We start from the raw sequence: 23868 nt of genomic DNA, 5'->3' as shown, positions 1-23868 counted from the left end.
GGCTCTCCCCAAGAACAAGATTCCTTGTATAAGAAATGACCCTAAGATCTCCTCCAAGGAGGGACATGCATCTGCACAATAAACAATTTACTGCACTTAAAAATTAAATCACATTTATTAGTAACTTTAATGACAACAGTATGTGGAGGTCACTATATTAAATAAAGCCTGATGCTAACCCAGAAATAGCTCGGAGCTCAACATCAGCAGTCAGCAGTTGCCGGTACCGGGTGGTCTGTACAATGAGTTGCTATAATTTTTACTGGCATTATTTTAAATGTTTATGTGCGTACAGTATTCCCCATTTGGCATTTAAATAGGGCTGACATATCTGTGATTAAAAATAATTTTTGCTCAGGAAGGTTTCTGTAGATCACTGCCTCCCACCCCCACCATCACCACTTTAAAAAAAAAAAATGAATTGAGCAGAAAGTTTGAGCTATTGATTCCAAAATCATATTCTGGTCCACTCCACAAACACAGCCCATCTGCAGATGCTCTACAAAGGCTTCACCACAATTACCTCGAATTGTTTCTGACTTTTATTCACCCATCTCTGCAACCTGCGTGTGGGTGGGCTTCACTATAACAAGAAACAACTGTGGGGAGGCTGGGGAGCAGAGGCAAGCACGGAATGAAGAAGCCAAGGCTTCCTCATCAGTTGCCCTGGATAAAGTGCTTCACACAAGGTGAACATTGAAACTGGCACGAAGGAGCCTGGGATGCTGAGATGAGCACCCACAGATACATCTTTTCTGGTTGGTGGCTGGCTGGCTGGCGGGTCAGCTGTGCTGTGGATGTCTGGGTTTCCACCCCTGCTGGGCAGGGATAACTTTGGGGAAGAGGAAGGAGAAGCTAGCTGTCATTGATGAGGTTACCTTGTCAGAGCCACAGTTCAGACCCAGACCGTAGGTAATGGTTGGGACTATTGTCCAAGGGGTTCTTACTTGGATCTTGTCTCAGAGCCCTTGAGCCTCACTTTCTCTGTGGATGGCATCCTTCCTTCTCTTGTCTCAAACAGCCCACAGTGAGGCAGAGGTTCCATCCCACACTGTTGAATGCTAGATCCCTAGAGGACATGGAGGTGACATCATAACCTTATAACTTTAAAATCCCAATTGCAGGTGTTCCTTGATTCCTTTTTCGAATGAGCCAAAACCAAGAGGGTGCCTCTGATTTGAGCTATAGGGAGAAGCAAGTTTCCCCATTGTTCTGTTCCTGTGGGATGGAACCACTGGAACTGTCCCCTGGCCAAGGGGCTGAGGGCCAATGGGCTGCCTGGGAAAATGAGCCAACACATTCCCTCCTTCCTCTGAGGCCCTTTCTGAACACTATATTGTTTCATGGAAGAATGGCTAAGGGGGCACCCGGCTCACAGAATCTCTCAAATACTCATCTACTCCTCCACCTAGAACCCCCTTCCCTCCTTTAGCGTCTGTTCTATGAAAGTCCGCCATCCAACGCAATCTACAAATTTTAATTAGTGCTGTTTAATCTTATTAACGTGTATAAAAATATAATCAAACAACAAATTAAAGCAATTTGCAATTGCAATGTATTAACGAATGCCGTGTGCTACAGGAAAAAAAAGAAGCCAAGCTTATATGTAAATAAATGCAAATTCAGATTCCCGTAGTGTGTTTTGTACCTACTTTCAGAGAAAAGCAAGTCACTTAAAATCCTTATTTCTCTGTTGTCTTCGTTAAAATCATGCATGCTAATTACATTCCTGCAGTCATCTGACAGATAACGGATGCACAATGGAGCTAGTAATAGCACATGTAGTCCACTTTATTATCTTATGAAATTAGAGATTGAACATTGATTACGGCTAGTAGGGGAGTCCGTGCAGAAAGAGAGAATGTGAGGGAAGTACATAAAAACAGAGGAGCTGGCCACTGAATACCTAAAAGGACTTCAAAGTCATTAATTAACAAAGACAAACACTCTCGGAGAAGACTGGAAGACTCGTGTGTTTTAGACCAAGAGATGAATTATTTATTTGTACCCTCGCTGTACCGTAGAGTGCAAGTAGAGTTTGTTTAGCAGCAATGGTAGAAATATATTTGCTACGGGGGCAGCCTGGTAATGTGGCTTGTTAGGGCATGCTATTTGTAAGCAAATTTATATGAAAAGTCTGTGGTATCTAATACTAAAATACTCCAGCCTCAGACTGAAGGGTGATTTTACAAACATCCTGCGACACTCCATCATCCCTTCATTTTAATGTCTTTATTTTATGATTTTGTTGATGAAATACTACTTACCCAGTGCTCAAAATTCCTTTTAGGCTGCAGGCACTGGCTAGTTGACATGGCAGGCTATATTTTACAGCCACATATTTCAGCTCTCTCTGTCCAAGTTGGAGGACACGGTAGCCAAGATGGTTTTTCATCGTAGAAATATATTTTCATATTTATTTATTGATTTGACTAATGTATCTATTTTTCAATTCACATGCTTATGTTTCAATCCGTTAAAGTGATTCATGGTCAAATAATATGTTATTGCAAGTACAGGGGAGATAAAAACCCTGCCCGTTTGTTCCAACACAAGAACAAAAATAATAATAATAAAAAACATTGCATGATTAAATATAGTTCCAATCCCCCAAAGATCAAAACTAAAATGATGTTTTTAATTATTTTACAAAAAGGCATAAAATACAAGTTTTTTTTTTTTAAAGTATGATGCAATTACCTATGAAATAAGTTTGCTAGTAATAAATACCGTGTGGAGACTTCTTGACAAGATTAAGCATGCCATACAGACTCAGCATAAGGCATGAAATTAACAACTAAATGAAAGCTAAAACGGGTTTCAATTATTCAGCAGACGGTAGGCTAGAGAAGCTGACCAGAGGCAGGACCAAGTACCACATTCTCCAACTACCTTGCAAGAACAGTTTACCATGATCAGAGACCCATTGAGATCACAGGTTCCTAGAATAAAATCAGCCCCATGAACCTGCTTTCCTGAAGTCTGGAACCCTTCCTCTCTTCAGCTTGGCCCTGAAGGACCTTTTGTGGGATGAAGCTGGTGAGAAAATGTGCTGGCCTTTTGCTGCATAGATTACCCCTCTCCCTCCAGGTCTCACAACAATCTTCCTTTTCCTGGAATGTTGTCTTAAGGGTGTTAGACACAAAAATGGAACAACAAAAATACCCATATGTATGTATCTGTGTGTATGTGTGCACCCATTTGTATGTGTGCAGGTTTGCAAAGGTTTCTTATTAATGAAGGTAACATGGAGGGTGAGTTTGACACAGGGTGATTTTTTAATAAAGATGCATTAAATAAAAAACAGTCTACACAGAAGAATAGCAACCACTTAAGAAGATCTTCAGGAGACTTGACCAAGGGACTAGGGAGATCCTTGGAGGCAGAAGACTGGAGCCATGATGCTCCAGGCAAGCACAGAGGACATGGCATACATACACTGGTACTGACAAGGCCAAGGTGTTGCCTGAGCTTAAATCATGGGTCAGGCAGCAGGAGGAGCCAGGGTGTGAGCCCATTCCTGTTTTCTCAAGTGTTCTCTGTAGCACATCCGGCTAGACATCGGCCACCTTTCAAAAAAAAAAAATCTGGAGATAATAAAATTGTTACCAGTGGCCTGGGGAAAGGCTGCTTTTGATCAGTATCATCACATAGGGTTCATCCCCATCTCTCTGAGTCTTAAAGCAGCAAACCCCAGGAAAGAAGTTAGAAGCAGAGACACATGGGGTTTCAGGGTTGGCAGCTTGTAATCGGTTAGTTGCAATGAATCCGAAGACAGGGTTTGGTGGATTCTTCTAAGAAGGACCAATGATTATGCCTGTGGAGTAAGAGAAACTACAGGTAAGATCTATGCCCACCCCATGTCACTCTCCCCTCCATTCCCCTGGGCTTTTCAAACTTATATTTGAGAAATTTAGACAGCCAGTCCATTGATGCTGGGAACGTTGCTTCTGAGGTTGTCCAAGGGAAACTGAGCTCAAATTTGTCTCTGGTTCCCTCATCCATCCCAGCTGGAGCTACTCAGTTTCCTCCACTGGCTTAAAGCATACCATTTGACCCTTGCTTCTTTCAACAGGATCATGGCCTCCCAACTGCGGGAGCAAATGTTATGCACAGAACAGAAAATGTGCTTTGTGAAGTTTTATATTAAAACAAAAAATGGCCGAGATGGCCTATTCCCCAGAATCCACCCAGGTATCTAGTTTGCAGGAATTTAAAGAATAAGCAAAGAGATGAATTTAAAAAAAAAAACAAAACACTCAAAAGCTCACCATCTAGAACATCCATTTTAACACTTGGGTGCAGCTCCTGTCGTTTGCTATAAGAATTCACACTTTTTAAATTAATCTTTGAATCCAGCCGTTTAGACAGTCTTGCTGTCTAAATTTTATACTAAATATTTTATAGCAGAGAGGTTGTCCCAACTTCGCCCCCACAACAATTTAGAGTAGTTGCCTAACATTTCCTGGTAGATGTGAACCACAGAGAGCCACTGTTTATCCGTGCGGCTGCCACCAAAGATGCCGTAATAAAAACCTCAAAAACAAAGTCTCCAGAAATGTCTGTAACTATTCCTGAACTATGACCTTAAAGTAGGATTTAAAACACCACTGAGGTTGCTAACCAGACTGGCAATGTCCTTTCACATCACCTCAGAGATGCCTTTCTCACCCACCCCCAGAACCAGAGACTTTCATGGTAATGTTTTCATAAGAAAAATTTACATATGTGAATTTGTTGGCAAATCAGTATTTTCTTTGTGTTTGTGCTCTCCTACAGATCAAGGTTAAGGTTTATTATACCTATCTGCCATTTTCATTTCTTCTCTTTCATTTTCTTAGCTTGTCATTTTAACTACAATGGAGCAGGATTAAAAAATTAAACTGGCTCATAATCTCACCCTAATAATGTCCATAGACATTTCTTTTGCAAAGTTCGTGTACAGAGCAGGAAATGCAACATCTTTCCTGCCAATCTTAAAATAAGTCTCAGCTCCTCTCCCCAAATATCGCTTATAAAATGTGTGGTTTGATTTTTACAATAAATATTACAGAGGCACATAAGGGAAAGCTCACAATGTATGTTGTCACTTACCATGAAGACGCCGATGGCCTTTATTTTTGCTTTTGTTTTTTTAACCTCAGAATGAATATTGTCTCCTCTCTCTCTCTCTCTCTCTCTCTCTCTCTCTCTCTCTCTCTCTCTCTCTCTCTCTCTCTGTGTGTGTGTGTGTGTGTGTGTATAAAGGGACATGGATTAGGGAAAGAAAGAGATACATTTATATATACAGGGTTAAATTTCTGACTATGGGAATCTACACTTTATATTTCCTGCAGTGATCTGACTTTTATATATGACAAAGTCACGAACATTTGCATTCACATTGCATTCTTGTCACATTTTGTTGTTCAAATAATAAGTTAAAAATCTAAGTGAATTTTTCATAAATTCAAATCCTTTTCCTTCTGTGTTTATGATGATGCCACACTGGTTTTCGGATTGTTTGTTTTGTTTTGTTATGAGTGAGACAGGGTTATTCTATGTAACCCTGGCTGGTTGGAACTCACAGAAGCCCATCTGCCTCTGCCTCCTGATGGCTGGGATTAAAGCCGTAACCCCACACAGGGCACGACAGCAAACTTTCAAAAGTTCTTGTCACAGAAAGATTAACTTTTGCCCAGGTGTTTGTAAACACTGATCCACCCTTCAGCATAGAAACATTTCATTTCTAGGCACCTTGCTCTGTTTTAATTACAACCTTAATTATAAAGTTGGGCTTTTTCTTTTTCCAAACTTTCGCCCCAAACCACCCACTGAATAAAAGATCTCTTTTTTACACCCCCAAATGCCATCTTTATTAGGTACTAAATTACTTGTGTCTTGCTCTGGAATTTCTTCTTTGTTCTATTGATCGCTGCACCAAAAGCACATTGTTTTAATCACCCTGATATTTTAATATCTGCTGGGTCAAGTCCTCTATCATTATTCTTGTTTCTCAAAATTTTCTTGGCTCTTCCCAGCCATTCATTTCTCCAGATGAACTTTAGCCACACTTTGCTAAGTTCCACCCCCACTCCCATGGGAGCTGGAATTGGATATTCATTGAATTTGTAGATAAATTAGGCGAACGTTGACATCTGCGCCACTAAATCTTCCCATGCAGGGACATTTTTCTTCTTATCCATTTGAGGTTTTTTTTTTTTTTCCTGTCCCTTGGCAAACTTTTATATTTTTAAATACTTCCACGGGACATTCTGTAAGTTTACTCTGATTTTTATAATTACTATCATTTCTGTTATCATTGTAAATAAACTCTTTCTGCCAGGATATTTTGGGTTACAGAAAGCCCCACTGTTTTATGTACATTAGTTTAATTTTAGCTAAAATTCTTTTATCTTAGTTTAAATCTTTTCTTTTAATTAAGTGAAATTGATCTAGTGAACATGACACATGCTCCCTCCCTAAAGTGTCACAAGTGGAGTCATATCAACTGCAAACATGACTGATTCTCTCTCTTTTATTTCTCTCTTCTTGTGTCATTTTTATTACATTTTTAAAAAAAAGTCACTGGAACTTGTAGGGTGGGCACTTGAAATAGTTATCAGGGTCTTCTGTAATCTGTCATCTATTCTATCAGAGAACAGGACAAAAGCAAGGGGAGGGGGAAAGATGACTGTCTTACACAAATATTGTGCTCATGTTAAAGGAACATGAAATCTATAAAAATCTATTCACCCCAGACCAAAACAAATGTTTCTACCTTAGTCTACCACAGAGAACTCATGAGTTCATTGGGGTTATCACAGAAGCATGGCTGAGAAGGTACCTATAGGAATATGGCCAAAGGAACACTTACTGAAATGTGGGTGACTCAGGAAACTGTGCCACTGAAAAGCTCACCTCAGCATGGGTAGAGAAGTCAGAGAGAATCCTGGAGCTCTCTGTACAAATTCCAGACAGCTCTGCTTCTTCAAGGTTCTTCTTCATGAACCTTGTAATTCTCTAGGTACCATGAGGCTTTTAAGTTTTATGAGCTAAAGGCACGGCAGGTTCTCAGAAACCTGTTCACAGAGTTCCTGGTCTCCACTCCATGTTGGAAGCCTGCAGCTGGATTCTAATATCAGTGAAGTAATGCAGCAGTGACAACAATGGAGTAGATGAACTCGCTAACAAAAGTAAAGACAAGCAGGCAAAATCTGTGACCTTTATCTAGGCTAACACAAGTGTAGCTCACATTTGGTGTGCATATTTCCATTTCAAATGATCAGATCAGAAAAACCCTTCATAGGGGTGCCCATTGGTTGATTTCAGTCCCAATCAAGTTGACAAGATTAACCATCACAGACATACATCGACTTCTCCGAAATGGTCCATTCTTACACTATAAACAATGGCAGGAAGCTCATCGTTTCTTATGTGTCTTTTCATACAGCCACACTGATCAACTGTCTAGGCTCACCGAATCCTCTTGCCGAGTGAACCTCAGCCTAGCTCCTAAGGGTACCACAGGCTAACCCTACTCTATCACAATATCAGCTCAATTCATCACAGCTTCAAAGGCCTGATTTCCAAACAAGGTCATGTTCTAAGTTTCCAGAAAGCACATCAGTGAGTGGAAGGGGTACAGTTCTTCAGTACAGTAGTGAAATGGCCTTGATTTTAAGTGTGCAGCTTTAGATGTTTCTTTCCCAGTACTCTAAGAAAATCACTATTATAGTATAACTTGTGTGTGATTTCTGGTGTGTGTGTGTGTGTGTGTGTGTGTGTGTGTGTGTGTGTGTGTGTGAGTAGAAGGGGTTATGTATGTGCATATATATCTTTAGGTGCTGTTTGTGAACATACAGAAGCCAGAGGAAAAAATCAAGTGTCTTACTTTGCCACTTTGCCTAGTCACTGGAGACAGAGTCTCTCACTGATCATGGAGCTAGGCTAGCAGCCAGCAAAAACAGGCTTCACCCCAACACTTGGACATGCTGGGGTTGCAGATATATGTATGATCATAGCCAACTTTTTATAATGTAGATGCTGGGCATTCAAAGTCAGTTCCTCTTATCCACTGAGCCATCTCTCCAGCCCCAGGTGATTCATTTTAATTTACTATATTTTGTTCTGCTCAAGTCTGGGGACCTGGGTCTCCTTAGCAAGGAAGAAACATTGGCATGGCCCACTGATAAGGCTTAGTAGCTGATCACTTTGTTTTAAATTGAAATGTGGGTGTGTGTTTGTGTTTGTATGGATATTTTGACTGTATTTCTGTGAACCAATTGCATGCATGCTGTATGCAGAGGTCTAAAGAAGGCATTGGATCTCCTGATACTGAAAATTCAGAGTCTTGAGGTACCACCTGGGTGCTGGGAATTGAACCCAGGTCCTCTGGAAGAGTAGCCAGTGCTCTTAATTGCTGAACCATCTCTCTAGCCCTCTCCCTGACTTTTTAAATTGCTGGAGATTGGGAGCCAAGTTGGGTAACAAAGAACCAAAGTCTTTGCAGAGCCCTGTGTGGACCTGTGCCTCGGAAGGGTTAATCTGGCTTAGTGAAAGCTAAGGAGTTGGTGAAGGCAGAAGTGCTGGGGGAAGGCATGGTGCTCAGCCTTGCAAGATGCCTTCTGAGCAGAGAAAAGGCAAATGCTGGCATGGAAAAGACCCCCAAATGAGCCAGGAACTCTTCCACTCCATCATGAGGAATTGTTCTCTGGAGTGGGGACCAGCCGGGATGTGTTTGAAGCACTTACCATATGTGCACAAGAAAGGTCTCATTTGTCGGCCTTGATTTTTTTTCCTTTCTTTTGAAAGGATAGTTAATTTTAAGTAATTTGTTTCACAGGTGAAGCCACCACCCCCCTGATTTTATTTTGCAAAGGTTTCATATATCACCCTCGGCTGCCTGAACAATTAGAAATTGTCACCAAAGAAAAATGCCTCAGTTCATGTAAATAACTGTTTACCTAAAGGAGTGGGGACCCACCGGAGTCAGCGCACCCTAATGGAGCATGACAGCAGGGAAGGAGCCAGGGCGAAGCTGCATCTGCTAGCGTGACAGTGCTGATGGGAAACACGGGCCGAAACAACTATTATTGTTATTTGTTGTTGTTGTTGTTGTTTCTTGTCGGAAATAATGTAGCTTGAACATTTTCAACAGGCAACATGAGTTAGACCATTTGTTACTTCTAATGCCTAATTGTTCTCCTGGCAGATATAAAAAATTGGGGCATGGGTGTCATTTACCTAAATTTCTAATTAATTCGGCAGCAAAAAGAACTTGGAGCAAAGGGAAACAGTTGAAAAATGTCTGTGCTTGAGGTTACTTCATCTGCCTCTGCTAACTTCCGGCCTGCTCTCCGCAGCACCTGGTATTTGGAGTAACTCTGTGCATTTGCTTCAAGAGGATGGAAAAGTTTGGCTCCCCCCCCCCCCAGCCCCCATCGCCTCCCTTGCTTGCTCTCTGGTTTATTTTTTTGTTTTGTTTTTGTTTTTTTCACCTTTTAGTTTCTGCAACAGAGTCTCACTTTGTAGCTGAGTCTGGGCTCCAGCTACGAGTACTCCTCCGGCCTCAGCCTCTGAGTGTTTCTATTACAAGCATGAGTCACCACACCCTGCTGCTATCCTAACAAATCCCTACAGCAGGGGTGGGGAAGCTGCTCTGAGTAACATTTCCAGGGGTTTTGTGCTCCCACCTGCTACAAAATAAGAGACATTTAACATCTATGCAGTGTCTACATGGTGATCTAGCTTGGATTCTAATGGTGAATCCATCATGCGTCCCTTCAAACCTTCAGTGAACAGGCAAGCATCTCGTATTTAGAAGTTTCTAGAACAATGTCTGTCTTCAGAACAATATTCTTACTATCCAAGTTTATCTCTATTACACTCCTCTATAGCTGAGAATAACTTCCCTGAAGGCAGGAAATGTTGTACTGCAGTGACTCAGTTATGGCTGACCATGGCTGACCAGATGACACTATAATGATGGTAAGCGTTTCCTGTCACATGACCATAGGAAGCGTCTCCTGTCACGTGGCCACAGAAAGCCAGTGCCCTGAAAGGCTAGTGATAGAATAACTGGGCTGAGCATAAGCTCCTTTATTCTTAGAGACAATGTTACACAAAGTCATCAGAATTTCTTTAGGAATGAATGCCTTATGGTACATTTCATCTAACATGTTCTGGAAGTAGTTGGGATTTACAAGTCTTACTTTCAAGTGATTAAAAAAAACAAAAAAATGACTATGTCCTGTAGAAGAGAAAACCATCTGTGGAATGCCATCCTGCTAACAAGGCTCTTAGGAGTGGCCTCGTTTAACTCTGTTATGTCCGCACACACCCTTCTACCAAATAAAATTATACTCCGAGGCTCTGGCACAACCTCCTTTGGCAATGCCAGCCCCCTGCCTGAATCATTGTATGCAATGGCTGTCTCCCAGGAACAAACTGTTAGGGATTCACACACTTGTTCTAGTTTCTTCATGGCCTGAACTTCTCTCATAAATTTCCAACCGGCCCCACGTCACATTGAATTGAGACATAAATTCTTGCAATCATTTCACCTGCCTCTTCAGCCTGTCCTTGTAGTGCGGGATGGGTAGTTTGTCCAGTTGGAAGAGGGAATTATGAAAGACTGGGGCATACTACCTCTCTCGATGGTGGTGAGTATCCTTCTCAACCCTGGAAGAAAGGAACGGAATTGCTGATTGCGAGACAGGACCTGTTGTCAAAAACACTGGCAACAACTAAAATCTGATTGCTTATATCCGATGAAAACTCTGGAAAAGGGTGCTTCTCATTTATGAAGTGAAAAATAATAGAAGCCCCCTTTCTGTACAACTCATTTCTACCTATAATAGCCTCCATTACTGCAAACTAGCCTAGCGGCACCTCTTTTTAAGCGCCTCCTTATTCATTTTCACGAAACATGCCAAGTGTGGCTATTATTATGGAAGTGTGAATTTTCTTAAAATCATTGAACTGTATTACATTAAAGCAATAAAAGCGATTATCCAGGACAAACCTCTCCAATTTACCAAAGAGGAAAACGAGATTTCGCCCAAACTCATGCAGACAATTAGAAGACAAAGGCCAGGCCTGTGGCTCTGATTGCCCAGCCCTCAGCCTTTGCCACTCTTTGCAAGGACATACCTTAAGTGACTGCTCATCTTTCATGATGTCCATGATCACACTGACCAGGCAACAGGCTCTGGGTCCATTTCCCTGATCAAAGGACTTACATGATACTCACTTTATTGGAGGGCTTTTTCTAGGGTATAAAACAAGGCCCGGGGTTGAGGATATGGGAGCCCTGTTATCAATGCCAGAGGACATTTGGTTCTAGGTGTGTTCTCTCCACTAAAGCACTAAAGGTCTGATCCCCTTTGAGGCATTTCTGTCATACCTGATGCCCCTTTGAGGCATTTCTGTCATACCCAGCACCAACAGTTCCTCAGGAAACAGCAGCCACCTGAGTAGGTATCTAAAGGCAACCATCACGACACCTTTACAGTTAAACTTGGTGTCCTCTTTTCTGTCATATGCTAAGAAACATGCATTTTTAGGTTTCAATCCTATATTTTCAATCCAAAACCATTAAAGATATCTAGTCAGTTGTTATTGAAGGACCTCCTGTTCCAAGCTAGACCTTAACTCTATATAAACCGAAGGTGAACTTATCTTCTTGCCTCAACCTCCCAAGTGCTCGGATTACGGGCATGCACTACAATAGTTGGTTTGTGTAGTATTGAGCACTGGTCTTCGGGCTGTGTGCATATACGGCAAGCGCTGTACCCTCCTGAGCTACACCCCAGCTCTATCTATGATCTCTGTAAGTACATCATCTTCCTGTTTGTTTATTTGAGACAGAGACCCCAGTACAGCCCAGACGGGCCTTGAACTTGCTGTCCTGGGGCTCAACTTCACAGGTGCTGAGATGTCAGGCTGACTTATATCATACTTGACTAAAGAGGGCATTTTTGTCTGCCTTAAACAGGTAGCAGCCTATATTAGTATAAAACTACGGCTTAGCAGGGTCATCAATATTCTTAGCTTCATTATTATATGGTGTGGTCTTATTGATTCTGTTCATAATTTCACTGTTAATAACTAAGTCAGAAGCCTTATTTCTTAATCTCATTTTATCCTCACCACTCGCCCTAATCATTCTTTACATTAAAGGATTAGTGCCCTCAGTGCAACCCAACAAATAATAATCCACCCTGAAAAAGATACTTTTCCAAAAAGGGAACAGGTCCTCTCTCCTCATAAGTAGGCTTAGCAAAGAGGGCAATGGCCACAGGCACATCTAGAAGTGAGTGTCACCTGCATTGCAGTGCCTCCCAGCAGACCAGCAGAGAGGTGCGAGTAGCCCCTCCTGGCGGGCAACATTTCTTTACATTTTAAGCAAATGTCATTCTACTTCTTCCTGCCACAGGTGAGTGATTCTATCCACCAGGAAGAAAATTAAACACCTCACCACATGGCTTCCACTCTTCAGCCAACCCAAAGTCTCATGAGAGAGAAGACAGAGAAGATGGTCAGCCACTCAACTGCCCACTCAGTAACGACAGATGTGCTCTCTGGTGGAGTGAGCCGGGATGTTTTCCAGCCATTCCCAGGAAGTAGGGCCAGAATCTGCCCTGATTCATCCACAGCTAAGCTTTTCAGAGAGAAAGAGCCAGCACCCATTTGTTCCAGTGTCCTCTCTGCTGGAGAGAAATTACTGGGTTTATTAAAAAATAACATCCTTCCACCACTTACCCAGGTACAGCTTGGGGTCCTGTTATGTCATCAGTGGCATATTCTGAGCCAGCTGAAGAGCACCCCCAAACAAACGCTGATGCCCAGGGCCACAGGAAGATTTTCAGTCACAGTAAGCTTCGGTATTTGAGTCTTTGAGCTACCAAAGACAGACCATCAAAACTAAACCCCTAGTCACTGCCTTTGATTCTACAGCTGACATGCCTGTCTGAGCCTTCATTAAGCACTGAGAAGTATCATTGTCTATTCTGTGTGGAGGGCAGGGATAGCACGTGCCCAGGAAGGATGGCATGGAAGAATAGAAGTTGTATTCCTTCAGGAAGCCCCTGGCTTTGGGTCAAAGCACATCTAGAATGGCTGTCACCCTGCAGTTCACACACATGGAGTCACTCCAGTTGTCATTGTCATTGTCAGCATGGGAAAAACAAACTACTCCTGAAAGGCCAGAAGCCTTGAGTGAAGTAAGAAATACAGATATCAATGTCTCTCCCACTGACAGACGCTCATTAGACAGTGACCATGATTACTGTCACAGCCAAACTCCATTATCGACAATAAACCGAGCTGAAAGATACATGAACTGCTGGACTGCCAACCACTATTATCCCAATTAATTGATTTAAGGAGATTTAAGGACAGGACTCCAAAATAAAATCTATTAATGGGAAAGCACAGATTAAAGCGAACAAGTTTGCGGTCTGCCGTTTAAAATCTGCTACTTGACGACTGGAGTTCAGTCAAAGAATTCAATGGTATTTTGTTTAATGTTCTCTGCCTATATAATGCAGAGTATCAGTAACAACACAGGTAAAAATCATAACTCACAAGCCACCAAGGGACTGGGGAGATGGTTTAGTGGGTAAAGTGTTTACTATACCAGCATGAGGACCTAGTTCAAATCCCCAGAACCTTGTGGTAGTTTGAATTATTTTGTCCCTCATGGGCTCCAATATTTGAACACTTGGTCTCTCGTTGGCAGCGCTGCTTGGGGAGGCTTAGGAGGTGTGACTGTAACAAAGAAAGTCACTGGGGAAAGGCTTTGAAAGTGTAATGTCTGGCCCCACTTCAAGCTCATTCTCTGCTTCATGCTTGAGTTTGAAGATGTGTTCTGTCAGATTCCTGTCCTGACACCATTCCTGTTGTTCGCTGTCCCGCCTCCCTACCTGGAAGAACCCTTATCACTCTGGAACTATCAGGCACAGTAAACGTTCTGTGCTTCTATTGGTTATGGTGTTTTAACACAGAAAACTCATCACAGCATGGAGAGGCAAGTATGATAGCGAGTGTCTGTAGTCCCATTTCTTGTATGCTAAGATGGGAGGTGAAGAGAGGAGAACCCAGGAAAGCTGGAGGCTCATCCACCTGGAAGGATGAAGCATCAAACCACAACAGAGAGCAACAAGGTGAGGACCAACTGCTTATCCCCATAAGCACATCAAGGCAAATATATACCTACATCACATACAAAGATTCATATGTGTATAAACATATTCAAATACATACACATAGGCACACATACACATGCACACCAACCATTAAGAGATGCTGTTATTTTTGTCAGAAAATGTGTCATACGTGGCAGATGTACAATAAAGTATTTTTTTTTCAAAATGATGAAAATTAAACGTGTCAAAAATGTCCACATTTGATGCTTTACATCACCCAAAACATATCTGAGCCTGTTTGGCAATAAAAATAAGAATGGCATTAAACATGTGAGCATATATTTTTGGTCTTTCAATAGTCAGTTAAGTGTCAAACACCCACCATGTGTTATTGCATACTGGGATCATAACACGAAGAAAATAGAACCCAGGACTTAAAACATAGTTGGAAAAAACAAAACAAAACAACAACAAAGCCAGACACTTTATCATATATGTTTTAAATTTAAGATGAAATTTCTTTGTTCCGTAATTTGGAAATGCGGGGGGAAAGGCACGTAAATCTTTCCAGTGTGAAAGAGACATCATAGGAGAAGTGAGGTGTGAATGGAGACTTCAAGGAAGGGGAGGTGCTTAGAGATGGGGAGGTGAGTGAGGTGAGCTCTCCAGGCAAAACACTGAGGCCTTCCCTGCAGAAGAGCAGGCTGTGAGAACACACCACAGGCCACACAAAGCACATAGAGTGAATTCAGTGCTGGACAAAGGAAGAGAGATGCTCTGAGATAGAGAGTTTTCATGGCACCTTTGGGGAGAAGGAAACAGTGACTGAACAGAAAGCCAATAGCCTCAGAGAAGCCTGATGAGAAGGGCAAGAATGGAAAAAATTAGGGGTGGATTAGCAGTTTGACCAAGAAACTGCACTGTCCAGGAAGAGAGTAGACCCACGTGACTTCTGCGTCCCCGGCTAAGGTAAGCCAGTAGTGAAGTCCTTCACTGAGATCAAAGCCTCTGAGAAAGGTCAGGCTTAGTGAAGGGGGAAGGAGGACATGTGGGAAGTTTGTGTCACACAGACTTCATAAGGTCATGCAAAGTCACACAGAGATAATAGTGAGAGTCACTGAAAAAGAAGTCAAAGATAGGATGAAAGAAATGGTCCATGTTCAGAATCAACTAGAAAGAGAAAATTTCAGAAGGTAGCTCAAGGGTGGGTGGACTTGGAGGTGAGTTGTAAGGACAGTGGCTTGAAGCTGAACAGCACAGCTGACCCCTGGGTACAGGGAAAAAAGCAAAAGACAAAAAGAAAAGTAGGGTCACATCCTAACATATGTGCATCCTGTGATGTGTGACTGGACAAAGTCTCTGTATGGACTAGAAAACAGACTTTGTGCTGCACTAAAAAGTATATTTTACGGTCCAGAGAGATGGCTCAGTGGTGATGAGCACTGCCTGGTTTTCTAGAGGACCCTGGTTCAATTCCCAGCACGTTGGCGCTCACATTCCAACTGTAACTACAGTTCCAGAGGATCCAGTACCTTATTTTGGCCTCTATTAGCACTGCATGCATGTAGTGCTACATGCAAACAAAACACTTATACACACAAAATAAATAGATAGTTTTAAAGACAAAGAGAAACATGCCCTAGATATTAGAACACACACACACACACACACACACACACACACACAAATAAGGTTAAAGGGGTGGGAAAAATTATACTATATAAACTCTAATTAAAAGAAAGCTTGTATGTATGTAGGTTTCAAAACAAATTATTACCAGAGCAAAGGAGGGTTTTATCATCCTTTGAAAGGGTCCCCTCCTCTGAAGAGAGCAGGCACAAACGTATGTACCAATAGCAAAGTGTTGAAATTAACAAGACACTAACCAACAGAAATAAACTGAGGAACAAATAAGCACGAGCTCATACTTCTTTTATATAACAAGCTCAATGAGCAAAGCCCAGTAATGACGGAAGATTTGAACAGGACTAAAGAAAACTTGACCTAATTTGTTCTCAATTATGTCCGAATAAACATTCTTTCCAAGTGCACATGGAGCATTTGCTAAAGTAGACCAGATGGCAAGCCATCAATTCTCAGGAGATTCTCAAGGATTAAAGCCACCCAAAGCAAGTTCTCTGACTGCGGTACACTTAAGTTACAAAACAATAATAAATAAAGCTTAAAAGCACATGAGCATTTGGAAATAAAAACATACTCTGAGAAAGAGCCATGTAAATAACTATGGACTGGATACCATTTTCAATCGATGATAAAACTAAAGTACATGGGCAGTGATCAGAGGACAAGTTGTCCTGTGAAATTTACATATCAAAAGAAAGATGAAAGGCTAAAAATTAAGCACCAAGCACCCTTCTCAAGAAGGGGGAAAAAACAGCAAAGTAATTCCGAGACAGGGGAAGAAAGAAAATAGTAATGAGAGCGGAGATCAATGAAATATAAAACAAATATCCAACAAATCTGATTTATTTGGTCATGCGTAGACCCAACATGACAGGGTGGAATGAGATATTCCATGCATGTGGAATCCATAAGAAAGCAAGAGAAGTCAGACTTACATCAGATAAAATAGTCTACAGATTAAAAGCAGTGCAAAGAGACAAGGAAGGCCATTGCTAAATGATAAAAAAAAAGTGATTAAATATATTTACGTACTCAACATTAAAGTATAAAAATACATAAAGTAGAAGTCAACTGACCTAAAGCAAGAGCTATATCCTAGGAGCTGGAGAGATTGATTGCTCAATGGTTAAGAGCACTGGTTGTTCTTGCAAAGGACCTGAGTTGAGACCCAGCACCTATATCCTTAGTTATAACCATCTGTAAGTCCAGTTCCAGAGTATCCAACATCTTCTATCTCCTCAGGTAATGGGTCTGCATACAGTGCACATACATAGATACAGATAAAACTTTCATACATAGAAAGGTTATTATAAAAAGTTAAAACCCAGTAGAGTAATAACCAGAGTCCCAGACATCCAACTTTTAGCAGTAGACAGATTATTCAGACAGAAACCAGCCAACAAATAAGGTTTTAAGAAGCACTATTGGCCACAAAGACTGAACAATACTTTCAGGACAATCCACTCAGTAACTGCAGAATATATACACTCTTCTCATTGGTCCATGAAATTTTCTCCAGAATATATTGTGGGTGGAACTTAAAACAAGTCTTAATGGATTTTGAAAACTCAAAATGGTACCCAGCATCTTTTAAACCACAATCAAATAAACTGGATATCTGCAAAAAGCCAAATAAGGCAAATTTACAAGTGACTCCTGAACAAGCGTGTATCAAGGAAGAGATCAAGAGTGAAATCTAATAGTTTCCTAAAGCTAGTAAATCAGTCATAAGGTACCTAACCCTATGGGACACAGTAAAAGCAACAATTAGATAAAGTTTATCAAATCAACACCTATATCCAAAATGTCAGAGAACCTATTACTACATCAAAAGGAAAACAAGAGAAGATTGGGAATGGGAACAAGCCCCCCCCAAAATAACTTGTTAGAAGAAAATAAGTGCAAATAGATTATAATAAAAGCTATAAAATAAGGCAAAAGGCTACCATTATTTTGAAGAGGGGAGAAACTGAAAGCTTTCTCAGAAATAAATGAAGTAAAAATAAATAAAATCAGCCAAAAATGAGCAAAATGAAAAGCTTGCTCTTTGAAAAGAGCAGCAAAATTGACAAATCCTCTGTTAGACTAAGAAAATGGAAGAGAACAGTCAAGTGCATAAAATCAGAGATAAAAAGAAAGGGGTTTCAACTGAAACCACTGAAAAACAGAAGATTGGTGTGGAATTTGTGTGAACATCTATACACTAGCAAACTTTCTAGCTTGGAAGAAATAGACAAAATTTGAGCAAACATACTACGAAGACTAAATTCTGAAGAAGCGGAAAACTTGAACAGACCCATAGCAAACAATAAGTATCACCTCAAGTGAAGTCTTGGAACCAGCTAGCTTCTTACTGAGCTCTGCAAAAAAGCACTCCAAGAAATGCTAAGAACTTTTTCACTTCTTTCAAGAGCTGCAGAGCAGGGTTTTATTCAAACATATTCTATGAGGTCAGTGCAAAACTACAAACTTAAAAAGGACCTAACCAACAAATAAATAACAGCCATAACTGGTCAAAGTCCCGAGAAGTGTGGATGAGTGCTCATCTCTAAGAGGAACAGCAACTTGAGACCTCCCCAAGAGGTGCTGCCTCGGAATCAAGACAGAACTAACTCAGCTCCTCCTGCACCATGTCTGCCTGCACTCTGCCATGTTTCCCACCATGAAAATAATAGACTGAACCTCTGAAACTGCAAGCAGCTCTCAATTAAATGTTTTTCTTTACATGGATTGCTGTGGTCATGGTGTCTCTTCACAGCAAAAAAAAGAAAAAAAAAAAACTATACCAAGACAGTGTGTATGTGTATTTTTAAATTAGCATAAAGTGTGGAGGTATGAATTAAAGAATCTACAGGGATAATTTTGAGGTAAGAAATGAGAATAAATCTGATTGTGATATATTGTATACATGTATAAAGCTTTCAAATAATTTATATATGTATACATATATAAGTACATGCATATATGTATATCATGCATACACATACATGCATCATATGTACATATACATATACATATATATGTGAGAATAAGTATGAGAGAGGGAGAACTATAGGCTATAAGCCAATATTCTTAATGGACAAATAAAAAATTCTTAATAAAATGCTAACAAACAAACACAATAGCATATGAACAAGATTATTCAACATGATCAAGTGGATGTCACCCAGGAATGCAAGGATTGTCCAGCATATAACAATCAATAAATATGGTACATTACATCAGCATAATAATGGTGATGAGCCATATGACCATCTCATAAGGTAGAAAAAGAAGTTTGATAATATTCAATTTCTCTTCCTGATACTATTCACAAGGGTGTTGAGGTTAGCATATCTTAGAGATGCCTGCACACCCACGTGCATATCAATCAGCACCATTCAAAACTATAAGCCAAAATGTGGAGCCAGCCTAGGCATGTGGAATGGATGATGAATAGATGAAGAAAATGAAGTCCATTTACATAGCAGAGTGTTATTTAGCAGCAAAAAGGAGTAAAACCAGGTAATTTCCAGGAAAATGGAAAGACCTGAATATGCTCACCTCAGTTGAAATAAAACAGACTCAAGGATATAACTATGACCTGTTTTCTCTCATGAGTGGAAGCTAGTGGATAAATAAAGACAGCGAGAACATGTTGAGGGTGGATTTGATGCTTTGATTTAATTAGGAATCCATGCTTACTGATACTGGAGGGCCTTGACCTCAACTCTTTTTTGGTCTATAAATAAAGTTGCCAGTAGCCAGTGACTAAGCATGGGGTGGGATATTGAAAGTTGATCAGGTAGGGGAGAGAAAGAGAGGGGGGGAGGGAGGGAGGGCGGGAGGGAGGGAGGGAGAGAGAGAGAGAGAGAGAGAGAGAGAGAGAGAGAGAGAGGGAGAGAGAGAGAGAGAGAGAGAGAGAAGAATCTGGAACAGAGAAGTAAGGGGACATAGTAGCAAAGGGGATAAACCAACCAGCCATGTGAGATTTTTGGTAAGTGAACACTGGTCTCTTCCTCAACTGGGTCTGGGGTAGCAGGGGAAGATTTAGGAGTGCCCAGTCATTGACTTGGCAAAGGCATTTTAATGTGTGCGTGTGTTTAGGGATGAGAGGAAAATAGGATCAAAGCACATTATATGCTAATGTGAAATGGCACAATGGTGCCCACTATTTTGTGCAATGTGTCCTCACAGAAATGCTGGGGGAATCAGGTTATCAAAAGAGCATAGCTCAGTATAATAAAGGCTTTAAAGTAGACCAAGGCTAATGTTGTCTTGTACAGGACAAAGCTTTATGTTTTCTCCCTACAGTTGGGGATGGAAAGATGGCCATAACCAAAACCACTGCTAGAAATGATAGACTAGACGATTGGTCATGCGAAAAAAAGAAATACCATACACCTAAAGCAGAAGCTGGGAAGTCAGATCATCACTGGGTCATAGATTACATAACATGGTCTGATACATCAAAAACAAATCCAGTAACTTTACCAAATACATATTAGAGATGATAAATGAGTATCGAAACATTGAAGGATACAAACTCGACAATCAAAAGTCAGTAGAACTTCCATATGCCAAAGGCTAATCATCTCGACTGGAAATTAAGGAAGTGATTATATTTACAATCCCTACAGATAAGAAAGTGATCTTATTTACAATAGCTACAGAACAGCAAAAGACCTCAAAAATAAATGTAGCCAGAGGAGAAAGATGTGTACAATGAAAACAGAAAACATTGATCAAAAAATTTGAGAGTGAAAACATGTAAATATCCAGCGCTAATAGAATTACAAAATATTGTTAAAATACCCATACTACCCAACGAAATTTACAGTTTTGAGGCAATCTTCTTCATCACAATACCAAGGACAATTTTTAAACTAGCAAAAGCAATTCTAAAATTTAGATGAACACACACATACACACACACACACACACACACATGCTCACACTCATATGCACTACATCAGACCAAATTCCCCCGAAAACATGAGCTTTTTAAAAAGAACAGACCAATATCATTATTTGTAATTCAGCACCGTATAGCATCACACTACCTGACTTAAACATAAACTGCAAATCTAGAAATAGACACGAAAACAGTCATGCTAACCGATGAAACAGAACAGACTCCTCCCAGACCCAAGCACGCGCAGGCTGGAGAGAAACGTCTTTTTGATAGATGACATTAAAGGGCAGCCACTGCTGAAGAAGTTCCATCCATAGGGAGGAATGTTTTAGTAGAGGAGAGATGTGAATTGTCAGTAGCATCAAGGAGGAGAGGATAACAGCCATGATAAACTAGGAAGAAAGTTATAGTGGTTTTTATAAACCGAGTTCTCCTGGTTCAGGTGCAGAACAGAAGGATAATTGGTGTTAGCTTTTTATTTCATAACTCTGTCTGCTCTCAGAACTCAGAAGAAAGTCCAAACTTTCTTCCAGGGTCCAGTGCCCTGCCTAGGTGTTTGTCCTGAGCGAGCTCATTCCATGAGCCTATTTTATACACCCCGGCTCCTCCTGCCACATTCAGTGGGAACCCATGTTGAGGGGTGGGAGATGAATTCTTTGCCACAGACTCAGCTTGATTTGATCTATCCTTGAAGTCTCTTTGTAGACACTCCTTCTGAGCTCCGGATGCCACGCTAGGCTCTATTGAGAATTACTGACTGCTGGCATGAAGCAGGATCCCCCCCCCTTTATTCTTGTCTGCTGGAGCTTTTTGGGAAATCATTAACAATCAGAGACTTGACCCTCTGCTTGACGTGTCTGATTTCCATCTGTCATGTTCAAAATTATTCTCCATTTGTGAATACACAATTTGTGCAAGTTGGGGAAATAGCTGACATGAAGGTAAGAAGGGTCTGGGGAGGTGGCTCAGTCCGACAATCCTGGGTTGGATTCCACATATTGTGGCATGCATTCATAATCCCAGTACCAGGGAGACAGTTATAGATGGATTCCTGGGGTTTGATGACCAGACAACGTATTCTATTTGGTTCCAGGCCAGTGAGGAACCCTGCCTCAAACTCAAAGTGGACCGGTCCTCTGCTTTTCCAAGGCAAATACACGTGACCAACATGAGTGTCCGAGACACACACACATACACTCACACACACACAATCACACACACACACACACACACACACACACACAGAGAGAGAGAGAGAGAGAGAGAGAGAGAGACAGAGAGACAGAGAGACAGAGAGACCGAGAGACAGAGGGAGACAAAGAGAGACACACAGAGAAAAGTAGAGAAACAGAAGGGGGAGAAGCCCATTACAGAAAAGGTGATAGAAATGGACAAAATGGAAATAGACAAAGTAAGATTAGGAACTCAAAGTGTTAAGAGATTTGACATGAGGAATTAATCTTATTTTAGAAATGAGAAAAAGAAAATCCTTACATACCAACAAAAATGTTATGGATGAGTGTGTTCTGTGTGTACCATTGTGAATAACAGGGAATCACATGCAGAGCAGACTAGTACTGAGTCCTCAGAGGGAGGGCCTGCAGAAACAGAGTAAACTCACCTGCAGTGAAGCAGGAACATGACCTCGAAAGATCTTTGGTCCATTTTCAGCAAAACACAGTGATTACTAGGTTCAAGTTGTTTAGGGGCTTTGTCTGTTTGTTGGTTTAAAGATGATCTTTTTCTTGGCACTCACCTAGAATCCTACCAATTTCTCCTTCATGACAAGGAAAGTTTTTGCCCCCCCCAAATGCTGCTCCTTTACATAACAACCCACTTAATCCCTCTTCCCATCTGAATTTAAGGATAGACCACTGGACAGTAGTTAGGGAAGTTCTTGGCATTGGAAGGAAAAAAAATTTAATTTGAGCAACAGATGGACAATTGCATATTTCATTGTGTTTGGCAGCACGCCTTTCCTTAAAAAGGCATCCGCAAGCCTGCCAAGGGGGCCTCAGGTGCTCCCAGCCGGTTCTCACTAACCAGGGTGGGCACAGGTCCAAGGCTGCCTCCATGCTGTGCCCTACTGCCATCTTCAGCTTCACTGCAGCCTGAGGACCTGGCCTGGCTCTAGGCCAGGGTGACTGATTTTCTCAGTGAATCAAAGTCACTGACCATTTCTGGACCAGGGATGGTGACCGCAACCTCCTTCAGATCCACAGCAGCCGACATGTTCTCTCAAGAAGGGCGCAGCCCGTCTTTCCCAGGGATCCTGAGATACCCTCTGTTTCTTAAGTAAAGCACGCACGCTCACACTCTGCCTTACGTCTGTATGAATATCCACTCTTGGAATTATTCGGGAATAATGGAGGACGTAAAATTGAGAGTTAGCAAGCTATGACTATAAAGACACCCAAGAGTACCAGACCTAAAGGTGACCTTGATCTTGCGTGGGTCTAGTTTGAATGAATTCGAGGGTTTGGGAGATAGTCCAGGGTATAAATGGGCAGCTGAAGAAGCCTGAGAACATGATTTAACATCTATACTTATGAGCCAGATGTGGTGTTGCATGCCTGCCTGCAATCCCAGTGCTTGGGAGGTAGAGACAAGATGATCCCTGGGGCTTGTGGGCCAGTCAGCCAAATAGAATCTATGTATTTCAAATTCCTGTAAGAGACTCTGCTTCTTAAACAAGGTACACAACTCCAGATGTCCCTGCTTTCTTACCCCGGCTTCTACCTCAAGGCTGGGTCAGTCTGTGCATGTTGAAAATATTGTTAATACAGAATTGGGAGATGATCAGTGTATATAGTGTCAGTTCAACAAGCATGAGAACCTGAATTAACATCTATACCCATGAACCAGATGTGGTGCTTCATGCCTGCCTACAATCTAGGGCAGGGAATGTGTACATACATGTACATACATGCATACATACATGTACATACATGCATACATGCATGCATGCATGCATACAAGCATACATACATACAGTAGGCTGAGTGTAATCAAAGAATGACAGAATGGCACATGTTAAGGACCATAGTCAGCCCAATTTTGTACACCTAAAGTGCATTTGTAAAACATTACCATATCATGTGAGACCCACCTGGAGACAGGGTATGAAACATGTATTCCTTAGTCTTTTCCTGGCTCTTCGCTGTCTGAGTCTGCAGTGCTCCTTTATTACCACCCTACTTT

Source organism: Micromys minutus, assembly GCF_963924665.1.
Source record: "Micromys minutus genome assembly, chromosome: 2".
NCBI classification, from domain to species: domain Eukaryota; kingdom Metazoa; phylum Chordata; class Mammalia; order Rodentia; family Muridae; genus Micromys; species Micromys minutus.
Note: the sequence above shows the minus strand (reverse complement) of the source record.